The sequence below is a fragment of the Antechinus flavipes genome, chromosome 4 (assembly GCF_016432865.1).
Source record: "Antechinus flavipes isolate AdamAnt ecotype Samford, QLD, Australia chromosome 4, AdamAnt_v2, whole genome shotgun sequence".
NCBI lineage: Eukaryota > Metazoa > Chordata > Mammalia > Dasyuromorphia > Dasyuridae > Antechinus > Antechinus flavipes.
The window spans coordinates 50467588-50483528 of NC_067401.1; positions in this window are offsets into that span (position 1 = coordinate 50467588).

The following is a 15941-nucleotide window of genomic DNA, read 5'->3' on the forward strand; positions in this document are numbered from 1 at the left end:
GGAAATTCCAATTAGGTTTGATGGCTAGGAAAAAATATTTGACAATTTGGACTGTTGAGTGTGAATGGGTACTGTAAGGGAGGGAGGGAGGGAGGGAGGGAAGGAAGGAAGGAAGGAAGGAAGGAAGGAAGGAAGGAAGGAAGGAAGGAAGGAAGGAAGGAAGGAAGGAAGGAAGGAAGGAAGGAAGGAAGGAAGGAAGGAAGGAGGGGAGGAGGGAAGGAGGGAGGGAGGGAGGGGAGGAGGGAAGGAGGGAGGGAAGGAGGGAGGGAAGAAGGAAGGAAAGAAGGAAGGGAAGAAAAAGGAGGGGGGGAAGAAAGGAGGAAGGAGAGAAGAGGGAGGGAGGGAAGAAGGAAAAGAGGGAGGAAGGAAGGAAGAAGGAAGGGAGGAAGGAGGGAGGGAAGAAGGGAGGGGAGGAGGGAAGAAAAGAGGGAATAAGGAAGGGGGAAGGAAAGAAAGAGGGAAATGGAGGGAGGGAGGAAGGAAGGGGGAAAGAGGGAGGGAAGGAGGGAGAGAAGAATGGAGGAAAGGAGGGAAGGAAGGAGAGAAGAAAGGAGGGAATAAGGAAGGGGGAAGGAAAAAAAAGGAAAAGGGAGGGAGGGAAGGAAGGGGGAAGGAGGGAGGGAAGGAGGGAGGGAAGGAAGGAGAGAAGGAGGGAAGAAAGGAGGGAATAAGGAAGGGGGAAGGAAAGAAAGAGAGAAAGGGAGGGAGGGAGGAAGGAAGGGGGAAGGAGGGAGGAAGGAAAGAGAGAAGGAGGGAAGGAAGGAAGGAAGGAAAAGAGGGAAGGAGGGAGAGAAGAAGGGAAGAAAGGAGGGAAGGAAGGAGGGAAGGAAGGAGAGAAGGAGGGAATAAGGAAGGGGGGAGGAAAGAAAGAGGGAAAGGGAGGGAGGAAGGAAGGAAGGAGAGAGGGAAGGAAGAGTGAAAGCAAGCTCTTTAAGGGGCCCCGCTCCCTGCTGCTTTTTCCGTGGCGCTGGCCCTTTAAGAGTCTCGGGAAGGGGCGGTTCCCCTTTTGCGGAGCTGGACGAGGCTGGGCCCTGGCCCGGGGGAGCCAGGAGCGGGGGCCTAAAGGGCTCTGCCTCCAGGTTTATGGCCCGCCGCCCTTGCCTTCTCCAGGTTAGCGCTCCGCTCCTCAGGCAGGCCGGACGCTCTCCGCAGCCTCGGGGCGCGGGCCTGGGGCAGCAGAACCGCCCCCTTCCGGAGCCCGGGAGAGGGGTCTCGGCCGAAGCCAGGCCTCCGGGTCCCCGGGCCCGCCAGGACTGAGGCTGCATCCTCGGTGCTGAGGCGCCACCTAGCGGCACTAGTTACCAAAGGCACGAGACATTCCCTAACCGGACGCGAGAAAAGGGGCCGACGGGAACGGGGAAGTGGGCAGAAAGATCAGAGGCCATTGGGGGGGGGGGAGCTCCGCAGCCCCCAGACCGAGGCAGAACTGTCCCGGCTCAGCGCACGTTTGTGCGGCCTCGGGCCGGAGAGGAATCATCCGGCCCGTCCGGGTCACGGACCCCACCCTTGTGGCGCAGCCAGTGCGTTCGCTCTGCGCCCCCGGGAAGCGGGACCAGCCTCCAAGGAGCCAGGGTTCCCGCAGCCCTAGACCTTGATACACTCTCCAGTTGTATAGAGCGCAGCCCTGTGTGCTCGGCTGCCCAGCTTCTTAGTTGACTGATAGGATACATTAAATTCTATCCAGATTGGATCAACTTGAATCCAATCTCGTCAGGAAAGCGTGATTATTATCCCCATTTTACAAATGAGGAAACTGAGGCACGGAGGTTAAAAATGACTTGGCTTAGAGTCCAATAGCTAGAAAGGCAGAATTTCAAGTCAAGTCTTTCACATTCCCGATCCAATTTTCTATCCGTTAAGCCGCCTGGCTGCCTCAGAACAGTTCTATTTATTCAATTCAATCTGATACTTGTTAAGTACCTTCCATAGTACTATTCTAAGCAGCTGGAATAGGAAGACAGAAATAAAAGTCTCTGCCCTCAAAGGGTCTACATTCTAAAAGGAGGAAGCATCAGAGAGAATGATAAAGTAATACAAAGTGAATTAAAAGTAAATTCTAGAGATCTAGAAAAATCAGCTCAGGGGAATCAGGGGATGAAGGAATGAACGAATGGTTTATTGAAAGCTTACTATGTGCAAAACACTGACTGTGCTAAGTAGAAAAGTGAACTAGCCCCAGTCCCCAAAGAGCTCACATTCTAATGCAGGACACAACATATATTTGGAGGTTTCAGCTACAAGTCAAATGGAAAAGTCCCAAGAGCTGCCTCAGGAGATAACGAGTTTCTTCTTTCTGGAGATCTTCAGACAGGCTGTATAAACAATTTGTTTGACAGGGATGTTTGAAGAAGAGATTCATATGCAAATACAAGTTGGAGCAGAGGTGCTCCCAGGTTCCTTTTCAGGACTGAAATTTGTGTTTCTGCAAAATTGGTGATCCAGTTCTCAACCAGAAAAGGCCCAATTTTTTTGTTGTTGTGCTGTTTCAGTCACATATGATTCTTCGTGACTCTATCTGGGGTTTTCTTGGCAAAAATATTCTAATGGTTTGTCATTTCCTTGTCCAGATCATTTTACAGATTGAAGCAGTTAAGTGACTTGCCCAGGATCAAACAGCTAGCAAATGTCTAGGGCAGAATTTGAACTCAGGTCCTCCTGACTCTAGGGCTCTAACCATTGTGTCCCCTAACTGACTCTGAGATACTAGGATTGTGATTTACCCAGAGAAACACTAGTCCGAGGTCAGATTTGAACTTGCAAAGAAGACTCAGGTCCGGCACACTATCCACTGAGCCACCTAGCTGCCCCAGAAAAAAAGCCAAAGGAGAGTTCAAATACTACATTAATGAACTCAGTACTATGACTTGTCCAAATTTCTCTCCAGGCTGTACTGTAGGTCTCTGAATTTTCTCAACTAAATCACAGAAGCTCCTTCACTTGGAAAGTTAACACCATCCCTTGGACTTGTCATGTTGGAAATAATCTCTGTCCCTGAATCCACTTCCTCCAACTAGCTGATTCTTCCCAGATTCTATATTCCAGATTCTGGGCTTTCTCTATCATTCTCTCTCTTCCATACCTGTCTCCCCTTTTAGCTTCCTTTTTATGTATTGTCTTCTATCATTAAAAGACTTGCCTTTCATTTTTCATACATTTGAGAAAAATCATTATTTTTCTTTTATGCTAATAACCAATTTTTAAATTGGGACAAAGTTTCTCCTTTCTATTTCCGTATTCAGGGAAGTCATTGAGCCAATCTCAGAAGCACAAGACATAGATCAGATTGGCCTAATTCAGGGTACATGCTCCAAGAGCTTGGGAAGGGACTCCACTCAATTAGTTGATCTTACTTTTGTTTATAATGTAAACAGAATCTAATCTAGATGAATTCCTGCCCCAAAATGTCAAATCCATGCCCTTGAACCCCTCCACTGAAATCTAGACTGACCCAGCTCATGAAAGAGAAAACCACTAAGAGCATTTGGGTAGAGATGGATTCTTTTGTCCAGAATGCTGGAGTCTCATGATCAAGTCAGATTCTCAACAGGAGCTGAAGGCTTTCAGTGAACCTTCTCATTAATATGTTCACCCCTTCATTAATCAACCAGAATTGATTTTTATCTGTCAGGGGAACCCTTTTTTTACAATTCAAACATTTGGTGATCTACATGGTTTTGTCTTTGCTTACCAAGAGAAACAGATGAGGTGAATAGACTCCAGTTGGACCTCTTCAAAACCACTGACCAAACAATTTATCAGTTAGCCTAATTAATAAATTGATTATTAATTACCCAGAAACTCTTATCTCTGGGCCTTTTCATTCATCTCAATTTGTATCCCCAGTGCTTAGCCTGGCATATAGTAAGCACTTAATAAATGCTTATTAACATGAAATATAGGGATAGGGGGTTTGGGAAACCATATGTTTAAATATTTTCTGTCCTTAGTTTCTTTATTGGAAGTTATTCTCATAATTAGGAATAGATGTTTTTAGTTTTTAAGTAAGGTTGGAAACAAGATAAATTTACTATTATTCATGATTCCCTCTTCCACTACAGTTATACCTGCTGTTCCTACTAAAATACAATAGAGTCATGTAGCACTCAGTTGTGCACAAAAGTCCCTGTTGGAGGCAGTCTTCTGATTTGGAAGATCATCTAGGTCAGATCCCTTCTTTTTTTGCCTAAGAAAACTGAGGCCCCAAAATGAAAAATGACTTTTTCAAAGCCATCATACAGCAAGGAGCAGAGGTGGAACTTCACATTAGGTTCTATGCCCTTCACTCTTTTGATGGGTTTCTGATACATGGATCTTATTAAGAACATAAAGTTTAATGAGGCAAGATAATGTCTTTTCTAAGGACTTGCATAGTCCTCAGAAAAAGCCCTAATGCTTTTTATCTGTTTATTACTTATTAGTCTTTATTAGAGGTATTAAGGTAGGAGGCAAACTCCAATCTACTGATAGGATGAAGGGACAAAAGAAACATCAACTGCCTTTCCTTTTGCTCCATATCCAATCAGTTGCCAACTTTTGCCAATGCTTCCTTCAGATCTCAGTCTTGCCCCCTTCTCTCCACTCACACAGCTCCCTCCCCCCCCCCCCACCCAGTTCAGGCCCTGATTACCTCTATCTTAGATGATTGTAACAGCCTATTGTTCTCTCAGTCTAAAGTTTCTCTTCTTTCCAATTCATCTTTCAAACAGCCATCAGTGAAAGTGATTTTTTTCCTTAAAATTTTTTTTTAATGTAAACAGTATTTCCCCCCCCCACAATCATATTAAACATGTTTCCACATTAGTCATGTTGTGAAAGAAGAATCAAAACAAAAAGAAAACCCTTCAAAAAAGAAAAAAACAAAAAAAGTGAAAATGGATGTGTTTTGATCTTCATTCAGAAACTCCATGGTTCTTTCTCTGAATGGGGATAGCATTTTCCATCATGAGTCCTTTTTAAAATTATCTTGGATCATTATGTTGCTGAGAAGAATTATCTATCATAGTCAAACACTGCATAATGTTGCTGTTACTGTTGAAGTTGGGAAAGGGACGCCAAAAATTTGGGGTCATAGACCAGTGTCAGGAGGTGGCTCATAAGAATTTGCAGGCTTGTACCCATTTCCTAGTCAAGGGGCTAAGTTTTATTGTAATTACAACCCCATTACAGTAAGCGGACTAAATTCCAAGAGAATTAGCAAAGTCCTAAGACAGAAGAGACCTCTTTATTCACCTTTTTATCACTAACATGCTAATTCTATGGCCCAGAGGAGTGGTCTTGGGAATTTGGTTATCACTGACCAGATCATCAGTCAGCAATGAATTGAGAAGTAAACTATTCAGAATCAGACAGATTGTTGTTCTTAGATTGGGAGTGTGGGAAGTCCCTGAGGCAGACTCCCAAACCAGAAGATTTAAGATTTACTGACATTGTTAGAACAGGGGGCCACAAAATCATATTACATTATTACTGTGCAGAACCATCTTCTGGTTCTGCTCACTTCACTCAGCATCAGCTCATATAACAAGTCTTTGCAGGTTTTTCTAAAATCTACCTGCTCATGATAGAACAATAGTACTCCATTATATTCATTCACCACAATTTGTTCAGTCATTATCCAATTGATTAGTATCCCCTCAATTTCCAATTCTTTGCCACTACAAAGAGAGCTGCTATAAACATTTTTGTAGATATGGGTCTTTTTCCATCTTCTTTGGAATACCTAATAGTGGTATTGCTGGATCTGAGTAAGCAGTTTTATAGTTGTTTAGGTAGTTTCAAATTGCTGACCAGAATGGTCAGTTGAATTGTTTCACAACTCTATCAACAATGCATTAGAGTTCCAATTTTCCCTTATTTTTTCAACATTCATCATTTTCAAAGTGATATTCTTAAGGATTGTTTGACCATGTCACTGCCCTACTTACTAAATTCCAATAACTCTATTACCTCCAGCATCATATACAAAGTCCCCTAATTAGCATTTAAGCCTTTCACTCTCTGGCTCTAACCTACCTTTCCAAGTTTATCACATATTACTTTTCCAACCTTCCTGCCAACACAGACTCTTGAAACCCTTTCAAAGGAAAAGGGCTAGGAGAAGGATGAGTCTCCAATCAGAAAAACAAAAAAATCCTTACCATCAGTCCCATTACTGTGCCTTCCAGCACTCCAGGTACATAGGAGCTCACCCAAAGAACTGCTGGGCCTCATTCTGACCTAAAATGAGACCCCTTAGATCATGGGACCCTTTTGTCTGTGCTGCAGTGAATCCATCTAAATGCATTGTCATCCCACTTAGAAGATGAGTGCGCTGAGAGGACACACTATATTGCGCTTCTATTTGTTGCACCAGAACTTAGCACATAAGTGCTTAAGAAATGTTTTTTGTTTTTTTTTTAAGTACCAAAGAATTCAAAGAAAGGGCTAGAACAGAATCTATTGTGCATCAGATGGAGTACAAAAGGCAAAGCAAAAATAGACCTAATTAAAAGAGAGAATCATGGAAACCACATTTTGTTAAAAGATACCACAAACTAGGACTTCTTAAACTTTTCCCACTCACACCCCTTCTTCACCTTAGAAATTTTTAGGCAACTTCAAGTATATAAGGATATGAAATAGGTTTAAAAATCAAACATATGCTGATAATAAATCATAATTTTGTGACCCCCATATTCAGTTGTGAGTCCCCATATGGAGTCTTAAACCACAGTGTAAGAAGCTAGGCCATAGACAATAAAGTACAAAAACATTTACAGAAAGTTTGTCTTATGAAGGCCTTTTTTCTCAAATATAGAGAACTGAGTCAAATTTATAAAAATAAGAGCCATTCCTCAATTGATAAATGGTCAAAGGATATGAAGAGAAAATTTTCAGAAAAAATAGATCAAAGATATTTATAGACATATGGAAAAATTCTCTAAATTGTTATTTAGAGAAAGGCTAATTAAACAAGTCTGAGGTATCATCTCAAATCTATCAGAAATGACATGCTCAAGAGGATGAAGGAAAATAGGTATACTAATAAACTGTTGGTAGAATAGTAAACTAATTAAAATCATTCTGGAGAAAAATTGGGAACTATGCCTAAAGGACCATAAAGTTGTATAATATCCTTTGACCCATCCATACCACTATTAAGTATGTACCCCAAATAGATCAAAGAAAAAGGACCAAAATGTACAAAATGTTTACAACAGCTCTTTTTGTGGTGGCAAAGAATTAGAAATTAAGGCAACACCAATCAATTGGGGAATGATTGAGTGGCACAGGACAGTGATGTAGTACTATTGTGCTATAAGAAATGATCTGGGGGACAGTTTCAAAATAACATGGCATGACCTATATGAATACTGATGCAAAGTAAAGTAAGAAAAACCGGGAGATCATTGTGCATAGTGACAACAATGTTGAAAGACTTGGCTAGTCTGATCAATACAATGATCCAAGACAATGCCAAAGAACTTATGATGACTTCACCTTCAGGGACAGAGCTAATGAACTCTAAGTGAAAATTGAAATACAATTTTCTTGCTATATTTTTTCCAATATAGAAATGTTTTGCATGATTTCATATGTATAACATATCATTTTTGCTTGCCTTCTCAGTGTGTAGGAGAGGAAAAGAATTTTGGAATCAAAAATTATTTTAAAAAAAGAAAAAAGAAAGTTTAAAAATAAGTAAATAATGATAAAGTATTTAAAAAGAAATGCTTTTTAAATCATTCCTGAAATCAAAATAGTGTTACCCTCCACTGGAATAGTAAGAGGTAAAAGGAAAGATAATGAATTCTGATGTGGACATATTGCTTTTAAAATGTCTTTTGGACATACAGTTTAAGATTTGTGAAAGCAGTCGGAGATGCAAGATTGGTGGTCAACCACTAGCGATTGTCAAAGGCTGCTTAGAGGTTAAGGAGAATGAGGATTAAGAAAAGGCTATTAACTAAAAAGTCATTGCTAATTGTAGAGAGGACAAATTTGGTAGAATGATAAAATTAGAAACCAGATTATAAAGAGTTAAGAAAAAAATAAGAGGAGAGTAAACAGCAAGACCTAATGTAGATGGCTTTTCAAGGAGTTTAGCTACAAAGGGCAGAGAGACATAAGATGACAGTTAGTGAAAATCCCAGTTCCAAGCTCCTTTACTAATAGCATGCATATTTAGTGAGCGCACGGCTTTCCAAGTCAAGGATTCAGGTCAGAGAGATAGCAGTTATTTCTGTTTGAGGGTGACAGTTCTCATTTACACTCTGCAACAGCTTGACTTTTTTTTGGCTGTCAACACACTCTAAAGTACTTGTGCCTAGTGCCCCTAAAACAAATAATTCCTACTAGGATGATTGCCATTGACCTTGACCAATTTTTTTCTAGGAAGATTTAAATTTACTTTGATGAAGCTTAAATAGCTGATCTTGTGAATAAGAGAGCAAACACTCCACTCATATTTAAATATCAAATTTCTCCTGGGCTATGTTTATGAACCTTATAATCTGAAAGTATATAGTTTTGACTACTATATAACTCCATGAATTGTTCCTAGACCTATTCTACTGATTATTTCTTCTATGGTTCTCTGGGTTCCTAAATGTTGTCCATGGACCCCTATTTGGACTTTGGTGTAAGGTTGAGAACATGCAGTTTTTCAAAGAAATAAAACCTACTGGTTGGGTGCATCCATTTAGCTTGTCTCCTGGTGACAGACATTTAAAAAACGAAGGCTTGTATCTGAATAATGGAGGCAGCCTTAGTTTCAGCTCCAAATAATAATCACTTCAAATACAGCCAGGAGTTAAAAATCCAGTTCTTTATTGTTTCTTCCAAAATAGCCCGGTAAGCTTTCCTTGGTTCTGAGAGCTCTTCCAGCTTCTGCCTATCTCCAACTCCCGACTCCTGGCAATCTTCCAAACTCACTGATTTCTGGCTTTCAATCTTTTTCACTGACTCCTACTCTGACTCTGTTCCTTTTTATGCTCTTTTAGAGGTATAAACTCAAAGATTGACTCCTCCTCTGAGAGTGGGATTATGGGAAGTGTAAATTCGTGAAATCTCACACTGAATACTGAAATCTCCCATCTTGTGAACTCCAACGTGTGAGCCAATGTGTGAACTCTCAAAGGTGTACGCATTGTTTCTATCAATTCTAGTGACTTAACACCTTTTAAGGATTCACTCTAATGTGTGAACCAATAAGCATTGTTTCTATCAATTCCATTGAGTTAACCCTAGGATTCTAACAATCAATCACTTACATGGATGGTCACAGGTCTCTGGATAATGCTGAAGTATCTCAAACAGTAGTCTGCAGTAGATTTATAGAGAGAAACAAACAAGCAGGCAAGTATGGGTTTGGATGTCATATTAACGAGAACAGACAAGTGTCAATATTTTGTTATCACTCAGGTTTTTCAGTCATGTCCAATTTTTTTGGTGACCCCCTTGGGGTCTTCTTGGCAGATACTAGAATAGTTTGCCATTTTCTTCTCCAGCTCATTTTACAGATATTAGCAAAGAACATTTAAGCTTTCGAAGTACCTGGCTTTGTGGAGTTTTTGTGGAAGGAGCACTGGACCTGGAGTCAAGAGAACAGCACAGATAGAATAGCAGAGAATCCCAGCTGTGTGATCTGGAGCAAATTATTTCATGTCTCTCTCTAGGCCTATTCTCTTTTATAAGATGAGATTAGACTGGATCCATGGGGCTCAAGTGGACCTTAGAGATCACCTCGGCAAGTAAATAAAGAGCATCACACCTGGAGTCAGGAAAACTTGAGTTGAAATTCAGTCTCATTTATTAGCTGTGATCCTGAGCAAGTCACTTACCCCTGTTTGCCTCAGTTTCCTTATCTGTAAAATGAGTTGGAGAAGGAAATGGCAAACCACTCAAGCATCTGTGCCAAGAAAATCCCAAATGGGCTCATGAAAGAGTTGGACACAATTTAATACTAAATGTTGATTTTCTAAATTAACATGTAGCTACAGAGATCCTTATGTATTGACTGAGTCTTCCCCTATCCCCCAACCCTGACTGTTAAAGGAAACTAAAACCCATGGTACAGTACAGACTTTTAGAGTAGCTTATCCAAAGTCCCAAAGCTAATAGGTAGAACGGACATTCAAACCCATCTCCTCTGGTTTCTTATGAAGGGCTTGTTCCAATAACATCATACTAGCCAAGTAACTTCTACAGTTCCTTATGGTTCTGCATATTAGGTTTTAGAGGAGAGAACCCAACAAGGATTTAACTATAAAGGACTTAACTATTTTAAAAAGTGACTTCTAGAATATATCTATCCTGGTGTGTATTCAACCTAATCCCTTTCTTCCCGACCTCCCCTTCCCCCCCTTTCCCCCATCTCTATTGTTCTGTAAAACAAATGCCAAATACAGGTTAAACCAGATTAAAATAGAATTGGGAAATATTTTACAAAATAAAAATACAACAGATATTAATTTGTGGTTTTCTAAGTCAATATGCCACCTCCAGTGATCTATTTTTATTCTGACACCATTTCTGGACAGTTAACTACTGGCACCCAGAATATTCTTTGCACTGGGTACATTTTATTCGTGCTGTTGACTACATTTCAGGAAAACCTGGAAGAGCAAAGAAATAGTATTTTTGAAAATGTTAACCATAAAACAAAATTTTTTGCACATTACTGAAGTTTAAATTTAAAAGATTCCTTCAAATGCCTTCCTCTGATCTTTGTATTGGAAACATTCCCTCTTCAATAATAAGTAATTATTGAGAATTCACTGTATCTAAGAACATGCTGTGGACCTTTTTTTTTGCTCATTCAATAAATATATACCACAGGGTACAAAAAGTCAGCTTTGCCTATGAAGAATAATTCTTAGGATAATAAAGCTATGAATGATAAAATATAGCAATGCACAACATACTATATAATAAATTATAATAATAAAGCTTTGAAACTTTATGGCTTGTAAGACTTTACATAATCTCACTTTAACTCTCTACCTTTCATCACCCCTAGTTTGTCGAGTTCTTAAAATCTTATGAGTGAAAGGATCCCCCCAGGAGGAATGCCTGAGTTTCAGTCTCAGTTCTTCTGCTTTCTAACACTATAATGTTGAACAAGTTATTCCCTTTCTGGAACTGTTTCCTCATCTATACAATGGAGGCATTGGCCCAGATTACTTCTGAAGTCCTTATAATCCATGATTTTAAACTACCATAAAACTAAAAGAACAGAACAGCCTCTCCTTTTTCCCTTCAACACAATTGGTAGTTTTTAAATGCCTTCCTCCCATGTATTCTGATGAAGTGGATTTCTTCAACAAAGAGAAGATCTAACTCAGTTTCAATTGATCAAAGATGGACAGAAGCAGCTACACCCAAAGAAAGAACACTGGGGAATCAATGTAAATTGTTTGCATTTTTGTTTTTCTTCCTGGGTTATTTTTACCTTCTGAATCCAGTTCTTCCTGTGCAACAAGAGAACTGTTCGGTTCTGCACACATATATTGTATCTAGGATATACTATATTTAACATATATAGGACTGCTTGCCATCCAGGGGAAGAGGTGGAGGAAGGGAGGGAAAAAGGCAGAACACAAGTGAGTGCAAAGGATAATGTTGTAATTTTTTTCAAAATAAAAAAATATATATTTTTAAAAATAAATAAATGCCTTCCTCCCTCAGAAGAATGAAATCACCTTAAAATGCTCTTTCACTCTCATATCGCTGGCAAAGTGACAAGGAAATCACAACGGTATTTTTGTTTTATTGACATATTACAGTAGACAAATATTACACATGCTATACAAAATATACATTCTTATAGGTGAGAAAATATAAATACCAGGAAAGGGCAACATCAAACTAGGACAACTTGACTTTTATACCTCTCTTTGGGTACAACTAGTTCCATAGCTGCTATCACTTTGGCATCCTCTGACAGGGCAGGGAAAGGCAGGCGAGCTGGAGACTAAGAGAGTACTGGAAGAAGGGAGATGAGTGTTCATTACAAACCCATTGAAATACCCTTGAACTCCATCTTGGACAGATACACACTTCTTGAAGATACACTAACAGCTGATTATGAAACAAAGTTCACTTTCCCTAATGTATCTTTAAAATACACATATACATGGAGGTTCCCAGACACCCCTCTCCTGGTATTATCTTGAGTGGGATCAGATTTTGTCAAGGAGAGTTCACCATCTATTCCGTCCTAAAGGGGACCTGGGTTTTCAGGCTCTGATTGGGGTTATGAACTTCTAGAACACTAACTTGGAACTTCTCTTTTTATAAGTCAGTGAAAAAAGTTGTTTTAAAAAAAAAGACAAATCCCGCAGGCCAAATGTGGCAGCTGAGAATGTTTATCCCCCTCACTCAGGGCTATGAAGTTTCTTTATGTAAAGGCCCACAAAACAAAGGTTTTGTTTTTACTATAGTCCGGCCCTCTAACAGTCTGAGGGACAGTTAACTGGCCCCCTATTTAAAAAGTTTGAGGACCCCTGATCCTAGATGGTTGTAATTCCAATAAATCAAAAGCTTTTGAGGGCAAAATCAAGGAATGTGGCCGGACAAAATTCACTTGCCAAGCTAAAAGGGAAATACTAAGTAAAATGAAGTATTATTTCCAAATAAAGAGATATCAGATGTTGGCTCAACCTTACACGGGTCAACTATGTCATTGTGACCTTTAAATAATGTAAAGCAACAAAGCAAAATAAACTAAAGCATGTGAAATGAAGGTAAATGAATTCTTAGCATTGCATTTGCATTCTGGCATTTCTGGATTTCAGCATGTAAGCAGAAAAGGGTTAGAAACAATTATCAGAATATGTGAGTACAGCACTGAAGAACACAAGTTTTGAATATTACCAACTGTCATAGATATTGTGTTTCATTTACCAGACAGGTACTTGGATGAGATGATCTGCAAGGTTCCTTTTGGATTAAGGAGCAGCATGGCACAAAGAAAACATATGATCAATTATGCTTTTTAAAGCTGGCTCCTAATTCCACTTTCCCTACCAATGTCACATTTTTTGGAGACTCATAGGCTTAGAACTAACCTGGTAGGACCTCAGAGCTTGCCTAGTCTACAATTCCCTATTTTATAGATGAGAAAACAAGAGAAATTAAATGACTTGCCCTAAGTTACAAAGATAGGAAACAGCAAAGCCCAGAATTTGAACCTCATTCCCCTAATGCCAAAACTTCTCACTTAAATCACATTTTGTGGATTTTAAGACTAAGATACTTAGAGGAAAAAAAAAAAAAGCCATGATTTTATACTGGGCAAAATCCACATGGGAGAACAAGAAAATGATGGGATTATTAAAATCCCCTGGAAATGTGGGAATTTCATAGAAATCATAATTGGAAGAGACCTTAAAGGTCACCTTTGTCAAACCTTCTTCCTAATGTAGGAATGAATTTCTTCTATAATATTCCTAACGGAGTGTCATCCAGCCTTTACTTGAACAATTTCTGACTCCTTTGTGAGGCAGATCACTCCATTTTTGTGTAGTTATCAATTAAAAAAAACCAAAACACAAAACACCTTCTTCTTTATAGTGAACCGGACAAGGAGTGTGTTGAATTTACACCCATAGTAGCTAGGTTCAAATTTCTGTTTAGTACCTAGGTGACATTGGGCAAGTCAAACTCTGTAGGACTCATTTTCCTCACCAAGTGGTTGGACTAGCAGACAGATGAGGCCCCTTCCAGACCTAAACCCATGAACCCATCACCTAATACTTCTATTTCTGCACTGTTATTATATTATCTAATTACCCACTCCCTCTGCCCCCAACATTTTTGGTACACTGGAATGGGTGTGAACAGCCAGACCTGAAAATTCCTTTTCATCTTCAAAGGAATTATGGAAGAAATTGATCTTGCACAGGTTAATTACCTAATCCATACTGACCTATGTATTTTAAAAACACTAAAGATAGCACTCCAGATTTCCTAATACTATCTTAGAGAAATCTGAGTTATTTGAGAATGAGACTTAACAGGAAGTCAAATAGATTAGCTAAGCCTAAAAGTTTATGCTACAATAGATTTTGGATAACTAGGAAAAATAAGGTGTATTTTTTCCAGGTGAAATTAAGTAATCAATCAGTGAAGAGACACAAATGGATCATTTAGGAACCCTTGCTTATCCCTGTTGAAATGTAGTGATCAGAAAAATACAATCCTGAGCACTTCAGTTTGCCTGGGAGCTAAGTAAGGATGCCTGTCATATTAGCATTAGATGGACATTACACTATTTTGAACAAACATCAAGACCCACTAAATTTATTTAAACTATGTGGTTAAATTGCTTCTGGAACATTAGTACTGTCATTAGGTGAAAAATGTATGTACAATGAAGCCTCTGTAATGACCACTTCTAGTGCAAGCCTTGTCAAATTCACTTCTCTTTAGAGCTGAGCTGGCTATGCCCCTTTTCCAGATCCACCAAGTTACTGATGAGGAAAACTGGGAAGACTTACATGAACTGATGCAAAGTGAAATGAGCAGAATTAGGAGAACACTGTAACCCAGGAAGAACAATATTATACAATGATCAACTGGGAATGCCTTGGCTATTTTCAGCATTGCAATTATCCAAGATAATTCTAAAGGACTTATGATTTAAAAACAAAACAAAACAAAACAAAAAAAAAACCTATTCTCCTCCAGAGAAAGAACTGAACACAGATCTAAGTGCACTTTTTTTAAAACCTTATTTATCTTGGGGTTTTTTGGGGTGTTTTTTTTTGTAACATAGCTAATATGGAAATGTTTTTCATGAAATGCACATGAATAATCTATATCAAATTGCTTGCTTTTCAAGGAAAGGGAAGGAGGCAGAGAATTTGGGACAAATTTTTAAAAAACTACAGTTAAAAATTGTTTTTAGGCATAACTGAAAAAATATCAAAATATAAAAATCTTCACTTAAAAAAAATTATTGAAGGATCCTAAGGATCCCAGGGAAAGAATGCAAATACTTTAGGCTGACTAGTTAGAAGGTGCCCTTCTAATGTGAGGAATGAACTGCTGACTTGGATTAGTATAGATAATTCTTGAGACAATAGTGAGTGGGTAAATTACAGAATCAAAATAAAACCATGTGCTATCACTTTGGTTAACAAGGAAAAGCTTGTTATCATGCTATTATTCTTGCCATAGAGGAAGAGAGTCAGGTATGTTGGTACAAGGAGCTGACAAATCTCTTCCTATGTTCTAACCTTAAAGCTGTTCTACTTTTCTTCATGTAGTGTTGGTCAATCTTGGATGAGGAAAGGAGTCTTTCAAAATGGCTCATATTATAACAAGAGAGGGACAAGAAGGAGAAGGATAAGAAGTAGAGCTATCTTTCAAAAGTATTTTAAATAAAGACAATTTTTTGAGAGGTGATCTAAGTGAAAGGATACATTTGGTAGTGTTTTAGGGAAGAAAAGAAATAACAAGGGAAAGATAGTATCCAATCAAGAAAGTGCTGGTGGAGTAAGGAAAATATAAGAATTAAATTAACCAATGAAACATAGCTGAAATTACTGGTGGACAGCTTGGAAATTTTAATGAAGATCTAGATCTTTTTTTAAAAAAAAATCTAGATCCTCTTGAGAAGCATATTAAACAAGAAAATTTTAGTAAAGTAATTAATAACTGACATCCCTTTAAATGCTTCAAGCCATTATTGGGTATGGTACTGAACTTGACCATAAGAAGAGATTCAGAGGCTATAAGGAAAAGAAATATATAACATAATTTTTCTTTGCCCATTCAGAGTTAGCTTACAAACCATATCTTTAGTAATCAGAATTATTATTTGTAGGGAAAATTAATCTGCCTTAAATATCATTTACATAAACACTAAGTTAAAGACCTCATAGAGCAAGAGCTTCTCCTTCTACAGCTTCCTTGTACTGTACTTTCCTCTTCACCCAAGAAAAAGTTTTATCTAT